Source organism: Rutidosis leptorrhynchoides, chromosome 4 (assembly GCF_046630445.1).
Source record: "Rutidosis leptorrhynchoides isolate AG116_Rl617_1_P2 chromosome 4, CSIRO_AGI_Rlap_v1, whole genome shotgun sequence".
Classification (NCBI taxonomy): Eukaryota; Viridiplantae; Streptophyta; class Magnoliopsida; order Asterales; family Asteraceae; genus Rutidosis; species Rutidosis leptorrhynchoides.
In genome coordinates this window covers 185,244,604-185,266,568 of record NC_092336.1, presented here as the reverse complement: position 1 = coordinate 185,266,568, position 21,965 = coordinate 185,244,604, and the positions used below count along the sequence as shown (strand labels likewise).

General features: G+C 31.3%; 1 long non-coding RNA gene across 2 annotated transcripts; it reads left to right on the top strand.

Annotated features, from left to right (window-relative positions):
- The first annotated feature begins 2,197 nt into the window (after positions 1–2,197).
- On the top strand, positions 2,198–4,438 carry LOC139844331 (uncharacterized). 2 transcript variants are annotated; one of them, XR_011757911.1, is made up of 5 exons: positions 2,198–2,274; positions 2,629–2,725; positions 3,373–3,476; positions 3,781–3,887; positions 4,041–4,438. It is a non-coding gene; the product is annotated as an uncharacterized lncRNA (long non-coding RNA). The 2 variants fall into 2 exon arrangements; XR_011757910.1 differs by lacking the exon at positions 4,041–4,438 and having other exon boundaries at positions 3,781–3,994.
- The last annotated feature ends 17,527 nt before the right edge of the window (positions 4,439–21,965 follow it).

The window sequence follows — 21,965 nt, the reverse complement described above, 5'->3', positions numbered from 1 at the left end:
TTATTTATGATACACTAATGAACTCACCAACCTTTTGGTTGACACTTGAAAGCATGTTTATTCTCAGGTATGAAAGAAACGTTCCGCTGTGCATTTGCTCATTTTAAAGACAGTATTTGGAGTCGATCATCGCAATGGAACTAGTTGTTGGTGACTTCGTCCAGATGGTTTAGGACGGGTCCTTTCAACTTTCTTATTTCATAAGACACATACAAATATACTTTTAATTAAAATCGCTAACGTTATGATTCTTAGAGCAGAAGTCTTCATTAGTAGTTTTACAAATGATAAAAAGTATTTGAACAATAAGAAATGAAATCGAACATATTAGTATGTATTTTTGTTAAAGATAGAAGGAGATGCAGATGTATATGGAGATGTATGTGAAGAAGTTTAATAAGGGTGTGCTTGGTCCAACAGGTGGAATGAGAATGGAAATGGGAAAAGAAATGTTAAGGGAATGGAATAAGTATTCTCATTATATTGTTGCTACTTGGTTGGTATTTGATAATGATATTAATTTAATCACTTAGTTCATAATCATAGCAAATGCTACTTGCAATATGTAAAAGTGTAAAACTAATCCAAAAATCAATCCTAAATGTAATCATATATTTCTTCAGAGTCTACCATCAGACATGCTAAACAATAACTTATATATAAACTAATTATACCCAATTTTAAAAATCCCCTTATTATTTACTATCATCAATCGTCATAATCAATCATCAAACAAATTAAAAGAAAGAAACATCGAATCACACTAATCACAAATATCTTTCTGGTAAAACTTACGAAAATTATTATGTTGATGCTGGTTATTTTCCTACAAATCAAAAATTTTCTAGTAACCAAAATTAATCATCAGTACATATTTTCTATTTGTACCAAGACTTTGGTCGTCTAGTGCCTAATTTCCCCTAAAACGACACTAAAAAAAATTCAGCCTCCAAACTTTAACCCTTATACAATTTTGACCCCCCACATACGGGTGTAAAATGTAAAATCATTTTTTCAATTAGAATCTTAAACAAACTCCATTCAAATTTTTAACAGGGCATATCTTCCCGCTCGTTTCGAGTTAAATTTTTCCGAAATCACCGTTCAAATCGAAATATTTTACGAACACAACGCAAGTGGCTCTGCGCGAAACAGACTGTTTTTAAAAAAATGATATAATATTTCGGGATATATTTTATACATTTATAGGTATAATAATCAACCAAAACTAACCACATCATATCGATGGTTCAATTCCCCTTTTTTATGCGGTTTTTCTGACGCTAAAAACGTGGAGTCCATTACCATGGGCGAATCTTTGAGAGGGCATGGTTGGGCCATGGCTTTTAGATATAATCCTTTCTAAGCTAGTACACAAGTATCAACTTGGTTCACTGGCTTTTAGTAAGTTGAAATTGGGGAATATGACTTTGACAGAGGTTCAAATCTTGTACAACTAATTTTACTATACTTCAGTTGTGTTTTTTTCCAATACAATATTAGATTATGATTGTTTATAACTATAATATATACTAATTAAATTATGACTATTTAACTATAACTTCAGTTGTATTTTTTTTTACAATACTATAATACTAATTAAATTATGATTATTTAAATATTGTATATTATATAATATATATACTAATAATTATATTATTACTATTTGACTATAATATATACATAAAAACTAAAAAGTAATTTTAAATTAAATATTTGTTCTACATAATCTCTAATAATTCTATTTGATTTATATATATGTTCATCATATTTATGTTCAGGATAAATCTTCCGAAAATTATAATCAAGATTGGCCCCCTCAAAAACTGTTTTCAAGATCCGCCATTGTCCATTACGTATACTACGTACTAACCACGTGTTTCCAACCATACACGTAGCAACACGTTTTTAATTTTGTAAATTCATAATGTTATACTAAATATGAATATGCAACTCGAAAGACCCGGCCGCATCGCGCGAGCATGTATTTCTCTAATAACATACTAATCACAAACAACCCTATTTATCTATAGATTCTATTATAATGTTAAAATGATGACATCATAAAAAAGCAATTTCCTTTGTTTAAAAAAATTAAAAAAAAAAAAAATCTAGGCACTCTAGATGATGTCATAAATCCTAATTAATTTATAATTAATAATTAATTTATTCACATATATAAAAATACGGAGTAGAAACTGTTCAAAAAACCCTACGAACAAACACCGCACGCCTCTCCTCTTCATCATCTCTGCTATGGATTCAATTCCTCGGGTAAATATCATCTCTTTCTTTTCTTGCAATTAGGCTTAAATCAACTCAACGTTTTATATATAAAAAGTTTTGGTTTTGATTTCAGATCGGTCAAACAACTTTTCATGTTGCTTTTTCAATTTCGATTTTGGATATTATATTAATTCGTAATTGTATATCTTTAATATTAATTCAGTTATATGTAATAATAATTTATAAAACTAATTATGTGTTATGAAGATCAGTATCCTCTTTTTAATAAGGTTTGTTTGAGTGATACATATGTATTGATTTACATGTGGAATATTTGCACTCCAAGTGCTTGATTAATTGCTTGAATGAATGATTTCCAATAAGGTTTTAATACGAATGCAGAATGATCTTCATCTTCTATTCAACATTTCAATCAATCGTATCCGCTGCAAGTTTTAGCAACAATCCATAATCGCTAATGTACTTGGATTCATATCAGGTAATTACCTATGTTCATAATTATTGAAAATTCGAAATAGTTTCAAGTATATATATGTTCATTGATAACAATATTTATACTTTATATCTTTGAAGGTTAGATGTTATTTGTAAAGTATATTTTCCTTTTCTGTTTGTACCTTTTGATCCCATTTACTACACATAAATAGTGGGTTTATTAAACCCCCTTTGGATACTCAGACTTTTTTTGCTACAATTAGTGTTTTGGTTGCAATTTCTGTCAATGTTTCTTGGTCTCAAGGTTTGACTTTTTTCAACTATACTTCCAATTAATCAAAATATAACATATCCGAAGGTTGGACTTTTTTCAATTACTTCATTTGAATTTAAAGAATTTGAGTTTGAATTCTTTCGCTAACAATTACTCTGTATCACGTTTCTCTACAAATATAAATCAAGGTTCCTTTTCACATTAGGGTTCCTTTTCACATAGTACCAGTTCATCATGTCAGATTTTAAAATTCGTAGCCTTTTTGCATATGTTGTCGTTGTAAAAGTTGACTCAAGGTTGATGAGTAACTTGCCTCTACTTTTATAAATACACTGTCTTTTTCTTTATGTGTTAGCTGCTATTGGTACACCATTTACTATTTCTTTCATTATTATAAACTAATATATATACTAAAGCTATTGATACCAGAATATGTATACCACCAGAAGCTCTTGATAACAACTTACTCTATGTGCGCATGCTACAAATCCTTCAATTCAAAGGAATCCTGCTTAATAAGGTTAGTATTATGGAGTTAATTCGGTTATATGTGGGGTACTTTGTACTAATGAGGAAGTCTGGGTGAAAAATAAATGGTCCAAAATAAAAAAGACTCTGGATTTTGCAACTCCTTGGAAGAAGGTGCTACATTATTTATAACTAAAATCTCATGTTATTCATATATCTTCATGTTATTAAGAATTCATACTACTGTGCATTATAACATGGGCTCATAAAATTCTCATGCTTTGTTTTCATTTTGTTGTGTGAAGTATTGCTTGATAGTATGTTCATTTTTCTCATTTAATGAGTTTTCCTAGCAGATTTGTTTGAGGAATTTTAAAGGTCGAAATGAAAGTGAAGTTAGTTTGGAGTGAAGTACGTCATTATGTCCGATATGATTTGAAAAACTGCAATCCCCTCATTTTTGGTAAGACGTGCGTTTTTTTTTTTTTTTTTCAATTGTACTGAGTAATTTCTTTGTGTTGGCATAAAGATATTAACAAGTTATAATGGTCTATTCTCTCTTTATGAATATTTCTCTTATTTTAGTTGATATTCAATTACGTTGGAACTATACAAGGTTTTGTAGCGACCCGACAAAATCGTCATTGACAGCGCCGTTAACTTAGGTCCCGTTACGTGGTCATAGCCCCTATATGAGACGCGTTTGGCCAAAATTATGTCGCATTCATTTGAAATGTACAAGACTTACAAAGTTTTAAGTTACCAAACGGTTCAACAACGAGTTTAAGTTTACAAAAGTTGTAAAGCATAAATGAAATAACTTGCGACATAATAAGTTTAAAATCACGGTTGCTATAAATAGCGTAAGTATGTATGGATGCTCGACTCCAAGAAAGTAATCAGAGTGTATGCATGTATGCTTGACTCCAAGCAAGTATGAGTGTACGCGGAAGCATGTATCAAATAGCCATTCATGAACCTGAGAAACATATAGAAAACTGTCAAAGAAAAACGTTGGTGAAATCATAGTTGTATTTATAAACGTGTTTTTGAACCCCAAGATTTTGTATTTCCATAACGTTGATTATCCAAATCGTTTGCATTCCAAAAGTGTTGTTATTCGTGAGCACCCAATTATCAAGGCTTAACTATTCACGTTACCCCATTAATATAGTGTCAGAACCTACACTTCTCCCCGAAAATACATTTCACTCTCCAACGGTCACACCGTCTAAATGAGGGTTTGTCAAACCCGTATGGCCATACAACATAAGTTCTCGCTTACACCCTGCAAATGTAACTAATGATAATTGAATTGAGGCTTTTTGTTCTAACTCGCTGTGGAATGTTTGTTTTTCGTACTTGTGTTCAAAGTATAAAAGTAAGTAGTACGAGATGTAACAAAGTATATGTTTCTAAGCCCACGGTTTAAAAGTATAAAGTTGTTGAAAAGGTGGGACTATGATCTCACCTCGAGTGCATGAGTATAAAGGTACTTCACAAAGTAACGTGTGCATGAAAGTTGCTTAGTCTTGACCTAAACAAGTAAGTTATATCAATACCGGGTAAGACACAAACAAGGTCGGTCGAAATGTGTTCAATTAGTCATATGGCTCGTTACGACTCGGTTATATAGCATGTGAATCACGTTGTCAAGTTTCATGCAAGATACAAGTATAAAAGAAGTTTAGAACGATTGCATAAGTGTTTGGTTAAGTTTGACTAAAAGTCAAACTTGGTCAAAGTCAAAGTCAACGGGGTCGGGTCGGGTTTCCGACCATTACACATAAAAACGTAGTCATATATAAGCATGTTGGCAAAATTTCATGTTAAACGGAGTTGCGAGCAAGCGGGAACGAAATTGCAAAAATCAAAAGTGGGCTTTGGTCAGGGAGAATCTCGCGATCGCGAGTCCCAGCCTTGTGGTCGCGAAGTGGCCTTTTTCAACATTTGGTGACCGCGAGTCCAACCCTTGTGGTCGCGAAATGTGTGTTTTCAGGAGCTGTTTGCTGAATTTGTTATATGCACGAACCAAACTTCAATCTAACATAAATCATGAACCGAAAACATCCAAAACAAGTATCTTATATCGTTGAAAAGGTATTTTGACGAGGAATACAACTAAACACATTTCATCAATCAAGTTCATCATTTAAAACAACAAAAACCTCGTCGAATGATCGTTAAACGTTCATAATCAAAAGTTTCAAGTTTGAAAACGCATTTCATGATTCGGGCAACCAATTTACATGTATGATATGCCGTTTCGAAGGTAATTAAACATACAATACAATTAAACACTTACTAACAACATTCCATAGCATTCAAAGCATCAAAAGTTCATTTCAAGTTCATTAAATCCTAATCACAAATCAAGAATTCGTCAATTTTGTAAATGAAGCTTTTCTAAATCAACCTACACATCAAAATGAAGCTAATAATGCTAGTAACACATTTAATACATGAACTTTAACATTTAAACAACATTTAATCAACTAAAATCAAGAATTAAACAAACCCATTTTCAAGTTCATGCTAGTTACTCCAAAACAACAAATCGAGTAAACAAAACATATATTCATGTTATACATGAGCCATAGACACTAACTAACACCATTTCAAGTTAAAAACACGAATTTGAGAAATCTAGAGTTTTAGAAATGTTACCCAAACGAGATAAAATTGGTACAAAATCGAAGAGGATGAAGAGAGGATCACGAATATGTAATTTGTTTTGATGTTTGCTTCTTGATTCGGATTTGAATGATGAATCAATGGAGAAGATGAAAATGGTGTTCTTGAGTTTGAGAGGATAAGGAGATGGGAGGTGGAAGTATGAAATGAATGGAAGAAATGGGGTTGACTAGTTGACCTAGTCAACTAGTTTGGCCCCTTGGCAACTTCGGTCCCTCAAGTTTCAAGCGGGTGCGGGAATTAATCCGAACGAATGATTAAAAACGCTAGAGTAAACAGGTGATGTTATAATTAAATAACGGGAATATTAAGAACATTAGTCATCGGAAAATACGAATTTAAATAACGAAAGATATTATTAAAAAAAAGACACTGTTAAAAATAAATTTAACGAAAAAATGCGGGATGTTACAGGTTTTGATTCAAAATACTTATATAGTATTATTATTATAATATTAATTTTTTTTTTTTGCGTTAATATGTACTTTGACCATCACTATCTCTAAGTTATAGTTTTAATGCATAGGTTGATTATTTGGAATTTGGTACCTCCATGTGTTCTTAATACAACTTGATATCATTTTTAATCACTTTCTATGTTTTGGGTCTGCATTTGTGAATACTTACTATAATTTGTTTCTATAGCGCACAATTCCAAAAGGATCTGCATAAAGGCAAGTTATAAATGCATGTCGTTTTTTCTTATTTAGTTTACCGTTGGAGTCATGTTTTTTACTTGGATACAAGCGACGTAGTCACGTAACCAAAGTATCCCCGTGATCTTTTCAGCCTTCTTCTTGAATCATATAAAGCACCTAATAGAAATACATACTAAGCATCTAATAGAAGGTGATAAAGGTGGATGTTTGCAAGATTTATTTATAATTGTGATGAATGTTTGCATGATTAATTTATAACGTTTTAAAGATAGTGAAGTATAGGTATTATAACCATTATTTTGTTAGTTTTCTTTTCTAAGTATTTCTTTTAATAAACCCGTGAATTCACAGGTCCTTAAACTAGTTAGTATTATTTTACTAAAATTGAAAAAAAAAAAAAATAATAACCATGTAAAATCATAAAACAAATAGTTATAATTAATACCTGGAAAATTTCTTTTTGCTAGTATAATTTCTGTGATAACCCGGAAATTTCTGACCAAATTTAAACTTAATCTTTGTATGATTAACATTTTCGACACGATAAGCAAAGTCTGTAAAACTGAATCTCAAAATTTTTGAACTATTTTCATATATTCAAATACCTTTCGGTTGTTCTCGACGATTCGCGAACAATTATATGTATATATATATATATATATATATATATATATATATATATATATATATATATATATATATATATATATATATATATATATATATATACTATAACTTGAAAACGTAACAATGTATTAATTTTTTGATACCGTACATTAAACTTATTGGTTTAAATATTTATTTGAATATATATGATAAGTTGGAATATTAATTGTATGAATAACTTACGACGTATATTTAAAACGTGTTTATGAATGTTGAAAATATATATTAACTTGGTCATAAAACGATTTGTTATTATATATATATATATATATATTAACAAATAGCGAGACAATGATTTATAGAAGTAAATGACCAAAACACTCGAAAGTTTAAGATAACTTTGAATGATATAGTTTATTGATAATTTAAGACTATATTTAGACAAAAGTACGAGTCACAAAACGTAAATTGCGAGTTTTCTGAGCGTACGAAAATGCGTTCGAGAAACCGGAACCGGGACATAAGTCGAGTGACAACGTACGAGTCATCGGAACGAAAATTACAAGTCAACTATGCACATGAATTTAATATAATATATAATTAATTATATATATTATATATATTATATTTAAATATGTCGACAAACAAAACAACAAAAAAATTGTGAGCTGGATTTTGGGGCCATGCGATCGCATGAGAAATAGGCATAAAACCCATGCGATCGCATGGGCATCAGATTCCAAAAATTTACCTATAAAAGGTCAGTTTCTACTCGAATTTTATTACGCCCTCCACAATCAATCCTCTCCCTCTGTAATATATATTTATATTATAATAATAATAATAATAATAATAATAATAATAATAATAATAATAATAATAATAATTATTATTATTATTATTATTATTATTATTATTATTATTATTATTATTATTATTATTATTATTAAGATTAATATTATTATTAATCTTATAGTTACGAGTATTATTATTAGTATTATTATACATAAAATACTACGACGAGGTCATGAGCGAATTATTTTCAAACAAGCCTTCCGAGCGGGATAGAGCTAGGGAAACTATGGGTTATAACTATGGAGGTTATGGGTAATGTTCGTGAGTATTATTTTGCAAGTCAAACCTAGTGTTTATCATCTCTGTTACGTCTACGTACTTTCCTGCAATATTGAATCACAATATTGATACGTGAGCATTCATATCTTATCTTTTATATATTAATTGTGTATCCATGTCTAGTGCTCTAGTATATATATTTATGCATGCTTGTATGCTAAATTTCGTCGTTAAACAGTTTATGATGAATCACGAATTAAATACATATATTACTGATAAAAGGTATATGATATGCATGTTTTTGGAAAGCTGGCGAAAAATCAATAACTTTTCATTTAGAAATCGCGTAATTTCGATGAACGAATTAAAAGATTGGTCAATTGAATTATGACTGACGTTAATTGAAATTGCTTTTGAATCTGCAATTAATATTTAAACAACTTGTTTGTAAGATTGATAAATTGGATTTTTGAATATTACCAGCCGAGTAAATGAATCCTTATATAAGGCACGTCTCGTTTTGTTGAACTATTGTCAAAATTGACTTTTTGAAACGACTTTGGATAACTTTTGTATGTCGATCTCGAGCATTAGGATTGTGATACACTATGACCTAACCTAGCTTGATAGACAATTATTGACCAACATATGTTCTCTTGGTTGAGATCTACGGTTATTTGGTATTCCAAGTTTCGGTCACATTTCGGTGAACGACTTTATGTACTACTAAGGTGAGTTTCATATGATCCCTTTTACCCTTTACATTTTTGGGCTGAGAATACATGCACTTTATTTTAAACGCAATGGATACAAGTACATACTAAATTCTACACTGAGTTTGAACCGAAAATCCCTTAGCTTTGGTAACTAGTAACTGCCGGTTATAAGAACTGGTGGGCGCGAGTAGTAGTATATGGATCCATAGGGCTTGATATCCCCGTCTGAGCTAGAGCACTAGCCTTTTAACAGACGTATGCTATTTGAGAAGCGTACACATTGGTTTGCGTGTATTATTAAGATGATTATACAAAGGGTATAAATTATATATACGTTAAGTTTAGTTACCATGGTGCTCAATTTCGTAGAATATTTTGATAAACGTTTCGGATGAAACAACTGAAATCTTGTGATCCACCTTTATATACAGATTATGCGAAACACTAAAACTATGAACTCACCAACCTTTGTGTTGACACTTGTTAGCATGTTTATTCTCAGGTTCCCTAGAAGTCTTCCGCTGTTTGCTTATATGTTAGACAAGCTATGTGCATGGAGTCTTACATGGCATATTTATCAAGGAAACGTTGCATTCACCAAATCATCACCATGTATCTTATTTTGACTGCATTGTCAACGGAATTACTATTGTAAACTATTATTTACAGTGATTGTCTATATGTAGAAATCATCAGATGTCGAAAACCTTTGATTTAAATATTCATTTATGGTGTGCCTTTTCAAAAGAATGCAATGTTTACAAAACGTATCATATAGAGGTCAAATACCTCGCAATGAAATTGATGAATGACGTGTTCGTCCATATGGATTTGGAGCGATCGTCACAGTTGGTATCAGAGCGTTGGTCCTAGCGAACCAGGTCTTGCATGAGTGTGTCCAACTGATAGTTGTTAAGATGCATTAGTAAGTCTGGACTTCGACCGTGTCTGCATGTTAAAAGTTTTGCTTATCATTTCTTGTCGGAAATTACATGCTTATCATTCTTAAGTCTAGACACGTTTTACTGCATTGATTGCATGAATAGTGTATAGACAAAATTCATATCTTAGCGTATCTGTTACTATAAACTTTGACTGCCATCTTCCGAAAATTTCTCCGTAATTTACGGAATTTGGTATTATATATACATATGTAAATTATGTATTGAAGAGTACCAATCTAAATTCTATAATCTATTTCATATCAAAAATCATATATCTAATTATACAAGATGGATCCCGTATCCAATTCAAATTCCTTAAATTCCGACAGCTATTCCGATATGGATATTCACCTGAACTCTGAAGAAAGTGTAACCGGAATGGATCAACCAATCAGCCATCACCTATTCTGGATGAATTGGGGATGGGTTCGTAGCCTACTTAATCATTGGAGACAAGAAGAAGGTGATCCCTTCCATCCACCACATTCACCTCTTGGCGAAGAACCTGAAGCACTTACCGGCGAACCTATTCGTAATACTAGTTTCTCTCTCATTTCCAGAGTATCTCATCATGATTATATATTATCTCACATTCTAAATCTTATTCGTCCGCTCGTCCGAACCACCGATCATCCCGGTATAATAGAAGAAGTCAACGAGCTTCACGCTCGGGTAGTGGCTTTGGAGAATATGGTGCGAAGGTTACAAACACCAGTAGCAGCACCAGCAGCATAACCAGTACCACCATCATCAACAACAATAGTACCATTACCACCACCAACAACCACATCCGCATCCCACACCTCAATATCACATCTAAAAACTGTACTTCGGATATCAACATCATACGCACCGTAGATACCAAGGAGTGCCAACAACAATAAATGATGAAGTACTGATTCATAACTTCATCGAAGAAATATTCTACGGTGATTATGTAATCTCTAAAATCTTAGAGATTATTTATCCCAGTTCTAACCGTAAATCAGATAAATAGAAGGAAGAATAAAAACCCTGACAAGAATGATGCGTAAGGTACAAACTAGACTTGTTTTACCAACAGCATCAATAGTACCCTTAGCCTCACCAGCACAGTTAGTGTTGTCAACATCATTAGAATCATCAGCACCTCTAACATCACAAGCTCTGCCGGTTCAAGAAAGCACCGTGGATATTATTACAAGTCAACAATGCGTATATTTGTATCAATGAGTTATGAAATATTAACCCATTCCCTCTGAAGAATTTATATGTATATCTTATATATATTTTAAAACCATCATAAATCTTTTCGTACTAAGCTATTAAGTATGAATTGAAAAAGGGTAAATACTACTCGGTTAAATTCATATTACTAATATGCTATGATGTACATCCTTCCTTAACAACTTAACCATTGTTAACTACAATCTCTGTTTCAACTTAGTGAATTCCATTTCATAATAAACCAAATGTATTATTCAATTACATAATTGATTTTACATTTTCATTTTCGATGTACTCGAAACTTTCTAGAAAACATCATTCGTACCTTGCGAAGTTAGCAAGAGTTCCATGAGCACCAACATGATTCACTGAGAAAATATCAATAAGACTGAATATTGATTACATTAGTGAAATACTCCGTAAAGATTATTAAATTTTTAATGTTTTAGAGATTATTCATTTCTAATTCAAGTCAAAAATCAAATTAGCTTAATATGATATTAACTCATCAAATCTGTATTACATCTGAAGAAAATACACATACATATATTTTCATAAAGACGGTAATAAAAATTCTTTTGTACAAAATATTACTTGTGAAATCTTTAACGGGTAGGTAATTCCCGGGAAACATATAAGTTCACAATTAATATGTTATACTGTACATTCTTCAACTTTGATTCAAAAATTATTAACTATGCTCACAGCGATATACAATCGTTTCCATACAAATTCAATTACATATTCTGATGTTGACGGATCAGAATCCAAGTCAAGATTTAACGGGTGACATCATTCTTAGATCTCTACATCTTTCAAAGCTATACTTTGACTTCAAAACTGTGCAAGAACATCATAGAACCCAGAAAAGTATTTGTATCATTCAAATTCCTAGAACATCATATGAATATTAACGATTACAATCTATGTTCAAATCCCTCGAAATTCCTGAAGACACTTCAAATAATGAATCATCGAGATGATGATCCAACCACATGTTACCGCGGTCTTGTACCTGAAAAACCCTCGAAATCAAAGTCATAGTTTAACACGTATCCGTGTCAGACCCTTTGGCATTTATTTGCTAAAATAACTTTTCAATCACTTTTCAAAACAGACAGTTTTGTCACCACTCCAGCAAAATCACCTTCAATTGTTCATTCGAATAGGCCTTATTATAACGATTACCCCTTCATCATTGTTACAGGGGAACCTTTCATATTCCACCACATTAGCAGTAAACTTATCAACAACTTACATTGATCATTAAGCCGCTCCGAAAAATCACGATAATTATTCATTGAAACTCTACAAAGTACCCATACAAAACTTGTAACAACAATTTTCATACCAACTACTGGGAATTAGCAAATCAGTATTTTGAATTTCGTAGCAATTTTTCGCCAACAGTTATATATATACATATAACGTTTACCTTCAAGACTTACAGACTTCGAATGTGAAGTTTCTGAAAAACACCCTAAACTACGAATTAGTTCTCGAAATCTTAAAAAAAATGCTGATAAAGCAGCAAAAACTGTAAACGACTTTAACAGTCGAAAGTTTAATGATAAAGAGTAGTGTGTTGGAAAAGCACAGAAAAAGAGAAAATTTGGTACTGAAAAACAAATTGAGCAAACCATGAAGGAGGCTGTGGACAAATCACAAAGACTAAACCTGCCTTCAAAGAATCCAAATGATTCAGTGTCTGCTGAAGTCATTAACGAATACCTTGCTCCTGACTCTAAACTTTTACGTACAAAATCTTCTTCATCATCTTTCGATATTAGAAATTCTAAGATATCATCATATCTTTCATTATAAATATCTTCGATGTTTCTAAAGATATCTTCATAACTATTGTTATCCAAAATCATTTACTTCTTCATGCTATCTGTGTAAAATCATAAAAGAAACTATTTTAGTTTCTAAATTCTGAAACTTTCGAGTTTAAAATATGAATGTTTCTGAAGTAGTGCTGGGAACTGAAGCATGAGTTAGTATAATATAATGACACTTGATCAACGTGATTATATTACAGTAAGTCATGCTGAGCTTCTAATGGAACGTGATAAAGGTTCACAGTTCATACCCTCATCATGAACCATGTTACATAACTCTTTCATTCTATTTAATCTCTAAATATATAAAGAAAATACTTTTCTTGATGATTCGGTCTTTCCAGATATTCTGGTAATTTGACAAATCAAGATCGTGCCATTACAATTTATTTCTTAGAACATTAACTATGTTCATTCCGAAATGTAGAGCTGCGAATTCTGGACCATTATTCGCTTGACTTGAAGTCGGGAAGGAAAAACGAAAGCATGGAACTTCTAAATATAAGGGAAAATATAAAGCCTGACAACAACACATATATTACAAACCGTGTATATCAATGCGCATAGCAATATAAAGACATGGAAGAATGAAAAATACTATAACCCCAAGGTAATAGTAGAAGAAAATAACTTCCTCTGGTGGCAGATGAAAAAGAAGAATGAAGGATACGATATCCAAGAAAATATCAAGAATCAGAACTGGATTAAGCATTTCACAATCTTTTGGAAGTATGAAATAAGGAAGAAGATGTAGGAGTGGTGAAAATAATGAAACGAAAGTGGTTAATTTATAGCAAAATATCAGACATAGCAATCGAGGCAGATTACGCATTTAAAGGAAATCTTAATTTCCTTAAATTTCGAAGAATCAAATCTTATTTAGATTATGAAGATTTTCTATTCCTTAAATTTCAGAAAATCAGTCGTTACTACGTCAAGAGATAAGACGAATCTCTATTCTCCATTTCACTCTTTTACGATAAGTTCTCACATACGCTTCGAATAATCGGATTGTTTTATCCATATTATTCAACGGTGATAAAACTCTATTTATCAACACATATACGGCATGAAAACATTTTTATTGTTAGTCATGACGACCTCACTCAAATTTCGGGACGAAATTTCTTTAACGGGTAGGTACTGTGATGACCCGAAAATTTCTGACCAAATTTAAACTTAATCTTTGTATGATTAACATTTTCGACACGATAAGCAAAGTCTGTAAAACTGAATCTCAAAATTTTTGAACTATTTTTCATATATTCAAATACCTTTCGGTTGTTCTCGACGATTCGCGAACAATTATATGTATATATATATATATATATATATATATATATATATATATACATACATACTATAACTTGAAAACGTAACAATGTATTAATTTTTTGATACCGTACATTAAACTTATTGGTTTAAATATTTATTTGAATATATATGATAAGTTGGAATATTAATTGTATGAATAACTTACGACGTATATTTAAAACGTGTTTATGAATGTTGAAAATATATATTAACTTGGTCATAAAATGATTTGTTATTATATATATATATATATATATATATATATATATATATATATATATATATATATATATATATATATATATATTAACAAATAGCGAGACAATGATTTATAGAAGTAAATGACCAAAACACTCGAAAGTTTAAGATAACTTTGAATGATATAGTTTATTGATAATTTAAGACTATATTTTGACAAAAGTACGAGTCACAAAATGTAAATTGCGAGTTTTCTGAGCGTACGAAAATGCGTTCGAGAAACCGGAACCGGGACATAAGTAGAGTGACAACGTACGAGTCATCGGAACGAAAATTACAAGTCAACTATGCACATGAATTTAATATAATATATAATTAATTATATATATTATATATATTATATTTAAATATGTCGACAAACAAAACAACAAAAAAATTGTGAGCTGGATTTTGGGGCCATGCGATCGCATGAGAAATAGGCATAAAACCCATGCGATCGCATGGGCATCAGATTCCAAAAATTTACCTATAAAAGGTCAGTTTCTGCTAGAATTTTATTACGCCCTCCACAATCAATCCTCTCCCTCTGTAATATATATTTATATTATTATTATAATAATAATAATAATAATAATAATAATAATAATAATAATAATAATAATAATTATTATTATTATTATTATTATTGTTATTATTATTATTAAGATTAATATTATTATTAATCTTATAGTTACGAGTATTATTATTAGTATTATTATACATAAAATACTACGACGAGGTCATGAGCGAATTATTTTCAAACAAGCCTTCCGAGCGGGATAGAGCTAGGGAAACTATGGGTTATAACTATGGAGGTTATGGGTAATGTTCGTGAGTATTATTTTGCAAGTCAAACCTAGTGTTTATCATCTCTGTTACGTCTACGTACTTTCCTGCAATATTGAATCACAATATTGATACGTGAGCATTCATATCTTATCTTTTATATATTAATTGTGTATCCATGTCTAGTGCTCGAGTATATATATTTATGCATGCTTGTATGCTAAATTTCGTCGTTAAACAGTTTATGATGAATCACGAATTAAATACATATATTACTGATAAAAGGTATATGATATGCATGTTTTTGAAAAGCTGGCGAAAAATCAATAACTTTTCATTTAGAAATCGCGTAATTTCGATGAACGAATTAAAAGATTGGTCAATTGAATTATGACTGACGTTAATTGGAATTGCTTTTGAATCTGCAATTAATATTTAAACAATTTGTTTGTAAGATTGATAAATTGGATTTTTGAATATTACCAGCCGAGTAAATGAATCCTTATATAAGGCACGTCTCGTTTTGTTGAACTATTGTCAAAATTGACTTTTTGAAATGACTTTGGATAACTTTTGTATGTCGATCTCGAGCATTAGGATTGTGATACACTATGACCTAACCTAGCTTGATAGACAATTATTGACCAACATATGTTCTCTTGGTTGAGATCTACGGTTATTTGGTATTCCAAGTTTCGGTCACATTTCGGTGAACGACTTTATGTACTACTAAGGTGAGTTTCATATGATCCCTTTTACCCTTTACATTTTTGGGCTGAGAATACATGCACTTTATTTTAAACGCAATGGATACAAGTACATACTAAATTCTACACTGAGTTTGAACCGAAAATCCCTTAGCTTTGGTAACTAGTAACTGCCGGTTATAAGAACTGGTGGGCGCGAGTAGTAGTATATGGATCCATAGGGCTTGATATCCCCGTCTGAGCTAGAGCACTAGCCTTTTAACAGACGTATGCTATTTGAGAAGTGTACACATTGGTTTGCGTGTATTATTAAGATGATTATACAAAGGGCATAAATTATATATACGTTAAGTTTAGTTACCATGGTGCTCAATTTCGTAGAATATTTTGATAAACGTTTCGGATGAAACAACTGAAATCTTGTGATCCACCTTTATATACAGATTATGCGAAACACTAAAACTATGAACTCACCAACCTTTGTGTTGACACTTGTTAGCATGTTTATTCTCAGGTTCCCTAGAAGTCTTCCGCTGTTTGCTTATATGTTAGACAAGCTATGTGCATGGAGTCTTACATGGCATATTTATCAAGGAAACGTTGCATTCACCAAATCATCACCATGTATCTTATTTTGACTGCATTGTCAACGGAATTACTATTGTAAACTATTATTTACAGTGATTGTCTATATGTAGAAATCATCAGATGTCGAAAACCTTTGATTTAAATATTCATTTATGGTGTGCCTTTTCAAAAGAATGCAATGTTTACAAAACGTATCATATAGAGGTCAAATACCTCGCAATGAAATTGATGAATGACGTGTTCGTCCATATGGATTTGGAGCGATCGTCACAGTTGGTATCAGAGCGTTGGTCCTAGCGAACCAGGTCTTGCATGAGTGTGTCCAACTGATAGTTGTTAAGATGCATTAGTAAGTCTGGACTTCGACCGTGTCTGCATGTTAAAAGTTTTGCTTATCATTTCTTGTCAGAAATTACATGCTTATCATTCTTAAGTCTAGACACGTTTTACTGCATTGATTGCATGAATAGTGTATAGACAAAATTCATATCTTAGCGTATCTGTTACTATAAACTTTGACTGCCATCTTCCGAAAATTTCTCCGTAATTTACGGAATTTGGTATTATATATACATATGTAAATTATGTATTGAAGAGTACCAATCTAAATTCTATAATCTATTTCATATCAAAAATCATATATCTAATTATACAAGATGGATCCCGTATCCAATTCAAATTCCTTAAATTCCGACAGCTATTCCGATAAGGATATTCACCTGAACTCTGAAGAAAGTGTAACCGGAATGGATCAACCAATCAGCCATCACCTATTCTGGATGAATTGGGGATGGGTTCGTAGCCTACTTAATCATTGGAGACAAGAAGAAGGTGATCCCTTCCATCCACCACATTCACCTCTTGGCGAAGAACCTGAAGCACTTACCGGCGAACCTATTCGTAATACTAGTTTCTCTCTCATTTCCAGAGTATCTCATCATGATTATATATTATCTCACATTCTAAATCTTATTCGTCCGCTCGTCCGAACCACCGATCATCCCGGTATAATAGAAGAAGTCAACGAGCTTCACGCTCGGGTAGTGGCTTTGGAGAATATGGTGCGAAGGTTACAAACACCAGTAGCAGCACCAGCAGCATAACCAGTACCACCATCATCAACAACAATAGTACCATTACCACCACCAACAACCACATCCGCATCCCACACCTCAATATCACATCTAAAAACTGTACTTCGGATATCAACATCATACGCACCGTAGATACCAAGGAGTGCCAATAACAATAAATGATGAAGTACTGATTCATAACTTCATCGAAGAAATATTCTACGGTGATTATGTAATCTCTAAAATCTTAGAGATTATTTATCCCAGTTCTAACCGTAAATCAGATAAATAGAAGGAAGAATAAAAACCCTGACAAGAATGATGCGTAAGGTACAAACTAGACTTGTTTTACCAACAACATCAATAGTACCCTTAGCCTCACCAGCATAGTTAGTGCTGTCAACATCATTAGAATCATCAGCACCTCTAACATCACAAGCTCTGCCGGTTCAAGAAAGCACCGTGGATATTATTACAAGTCAACAATGCGTATATTTGTATCAATGAGTTATGAAATATTAACCCATTCCCTCTGAAGAATTTATATGTATATCTTATATATATTTTAAAACCATCATAAATCTTTTCGTACTAAGCTATTAAGTATGAATTGAAAAAGGGTAAATACTACTCGGTTAAATTCATATTACTAATATGCTATGATGTACATCCTTCCTTAACAACTTAACCATTGTTAACTACAATCTCTGTTTCAACTTAGTGAATTCCATTTCATAATAAACCAAGTGTATTATTCAATTACATAATTGATTTTACATTTTCATTTTCGATGTACTCGAAACTTTCTAGAAAACATCATTCGTACCTTGCGAAGTTAGCAAGAGTTCCATGAGCACCAACATGATTCACTGAGAAAATATCAATAAGACTGAATATTGATTACATTAGTGAAATACTCCGTAAAGATTATTAAATTTTTAATGTTTTAGAGATTATTCATTTCTAATTCAAGTCAAAAATCAAATTAGCTTAATATGATATTAACTCATCAAATCTGTATTACATCTGAAGAAAATATACATACATATATTTTCATAAAGACGGTAATAAAAATTCTTTTGTACAAAATATTACTTGTGAAATCTTTAACGGGTAGGTAATTCCCGGGAAACATATAAGTTCACAATTAATATGTTATACTGTACATTCTTCAACTTTGATTCAAAAATTATTAACTATGCTCACAGCGTTATACAATCGTTTCCATACAAATTCAATTACATATTCTGATGTTGACGGATCAGAATCCAAGTCAAGATTTAACGGGTGACATCATTCTTAGATCTCTACATCTTTCAAAGCTATACTTTGACTTCAAAACTGTGCTAGAACATCATAGAACCCAGAAAAGTATTTGTATCATTCAAATTCCTAGAACATCATATGAATATTAACGATTACAATCTATGTTCAAATCTCTCGAAATTCCTGAAGACACTTCAAATAATGAATAATCGAGATGATGATCCAACCACATGTTACCGCAGTCTTGTACCTGAAAAACCCTCGAAATCAAAGTCATAGTTTAACACGTATCCGTGTCAGACCCTTTGGCATTTATTAGCTAAAATAAATTTTCAATCCCTTTTCAAAACAGACAGTTTTGTCACCACTCCAGCAAAATCACCTTCAATTGTTCATTCGAATAAGCCTTATTATAACGATTACCCCTTCATCATTGTTACAGGGGAACCTTTCATATTCCACCACATTAGCAGTAAACTTATCAACAACTTACATTGATCATTAAGCCTCTCCGAAAAATCATGATAATTATTCATTGAAACTCTACAAAGTACCCATACAAAACTTGTAACAACAATTTTCATACCAACTACTGGGAATTAGCAAATCAGTATTTTGAATTTCGTAGCAATTTTTCGCCAACAGTTATATATATACATATAACGTTTACCTTCAAGACTTACAGACTTCGAATGTGAAGTTTCTGAAAAACACCCTAAACTACGAATTAGTTCTCGAAATCTTAAAAAAAAATGCTGATAAAGCAGCAAAAACTGTAAACGACTTTAACAGTCGAAAGTTTGATGATAAAGAGTAGTGTGTTGGAAAAGCACAGAAAAAGAGAAAATTTGGTACTGAAAAACAAATTGAGCAAACCATGAAGGAGGCTGTGGATAAATCACAAAGACTAAACCTGCCTTCAAAGAATCCAAATGATTAAGTGTCTGCTGAAGTCATTAACGAATACCTTGCTCCTGACTCTAAACTTTTACGTACAAAATCTTCTTCATCATCTTTCGATATTAGAAATTCTAAGATATCATCATATCTTTCATTATAAATATCTTCGATGTTTCTGAAGATATCTTCTTAACTATTGTTATCGAAAATCATTTACTTCTTCATGCTATCTGTGTAAAATCATAAAAGAAACTATTTTAGTTTCTAAATTCTGAAACTTTCGAGTTTAAAATATGAATGTTTCTGAAGTAGTGCTGGGAACTGAAGCATGAGTTAGTATAATATAATGACACTTGATCAACGTGATTATATTACAGTAAGTCATGCTGAGCTTCTAATGGAACGTGATAAAGGTTCACAGTTCATACCCTCATCATGAACCATGTTACATAACTCTTTAATTCTATTTAATCTCTAAATATATCAAGAAAATACTTTTCTTGATGATTCGGTCTTTCCAGATATTCTGGTAATTTGACAAATCAAGATCGTGCCATTACAATTTCTTTCTTAGAACATTAACTATGTTCATTCCGAAATGTAGAGCTGCGAATTCTGGACCATTATTCGCTTGACTTGAAGTCGGGAAGGAAAAACAAAAGCATGGAACTTCTAAATATAAGGGAAAATATAAAGCCTGACAACAACACATATATTACAAACTGTGCATATCAATGCGCATAGCAATATAAAGACACGGAAGAATGAAAAATACTATAACCCCAAGGTAATAGTAGAAGAAAATAACTTCCTCTGGTTGCAGATGAAAAAGAAGAATGAAGGATACGATATCCAAGAAAATATCAAGAATCAGAACTGGATTAAGTATTTCACAATCTTTTGGAAGTATGAAATAAGGAAAAAGATGTAGGAGTGGTGAAAATAATGAAACGAAAGTGGTTAATTTATAGCAAAATATCAGACATAGCAATCGAGGCAGATTACGCATTTAAAGGAAATCTTAATTTCCTTAAATTTCGAAGAATCAAATCTTATTTAGATTATGAAGATTTTCTATTCCCTAAATTTCGGAAAATCAGTCGTTACTACGTCAAGAGATAAGACGAATCTCTATTCTCCATTTCACTCTTTTACGATAAGTTCTCACATACGCTTCGAATAATCGGATTGTTTTATCCATATTATTCAACGGTGAAAAAACTCTATTTATCAACACATATACGGCATGAAAACATTTTTATTGTTAGTCATGACGACCTCACTCAAATTTCGGGACGAAATTTCTTTAACGGGTAGGTACTGTGATGACCCGGAAATTTCTGACCAAATTTAAACTTAATCTTTGTATGATTAACATTTTCGACACGATAAGCAAAGTCTGTAAAACTGAATCTCAAAATTTTTGAACTATTTTCCTATATTCAAATACCTTTCGGTTGTTCTCGACGATTCGCGAACAATTATATGTATATATATATATATATACATATATATATATATATATATATATATATATATATATATATATATATACTATAACTTGAAAACGTAACAATGTATTAATTTTTTGATACCGTACATTAAACTTATTGGTTTAAATATTTATTTGAATATATATGATAAGTTGGAATATTAATTGTATGAATAACTTACGACGTATATTTAAAACGTGTTTATGAATGTTGAAAATATATATTAACTTGGTCATAAAACGATTTGTTATTATATATATATATATATATATATATATATATATATATATATATATATATATATATATATATATATATATATATATATATATATATAACAAATAGCGAGACAATGATTTATAGAAGTAAATGACCAAAACACTCGAAAGTTTAAGATAACTTTGAATGATATAGTTTATTGATAATTTAAGACTATA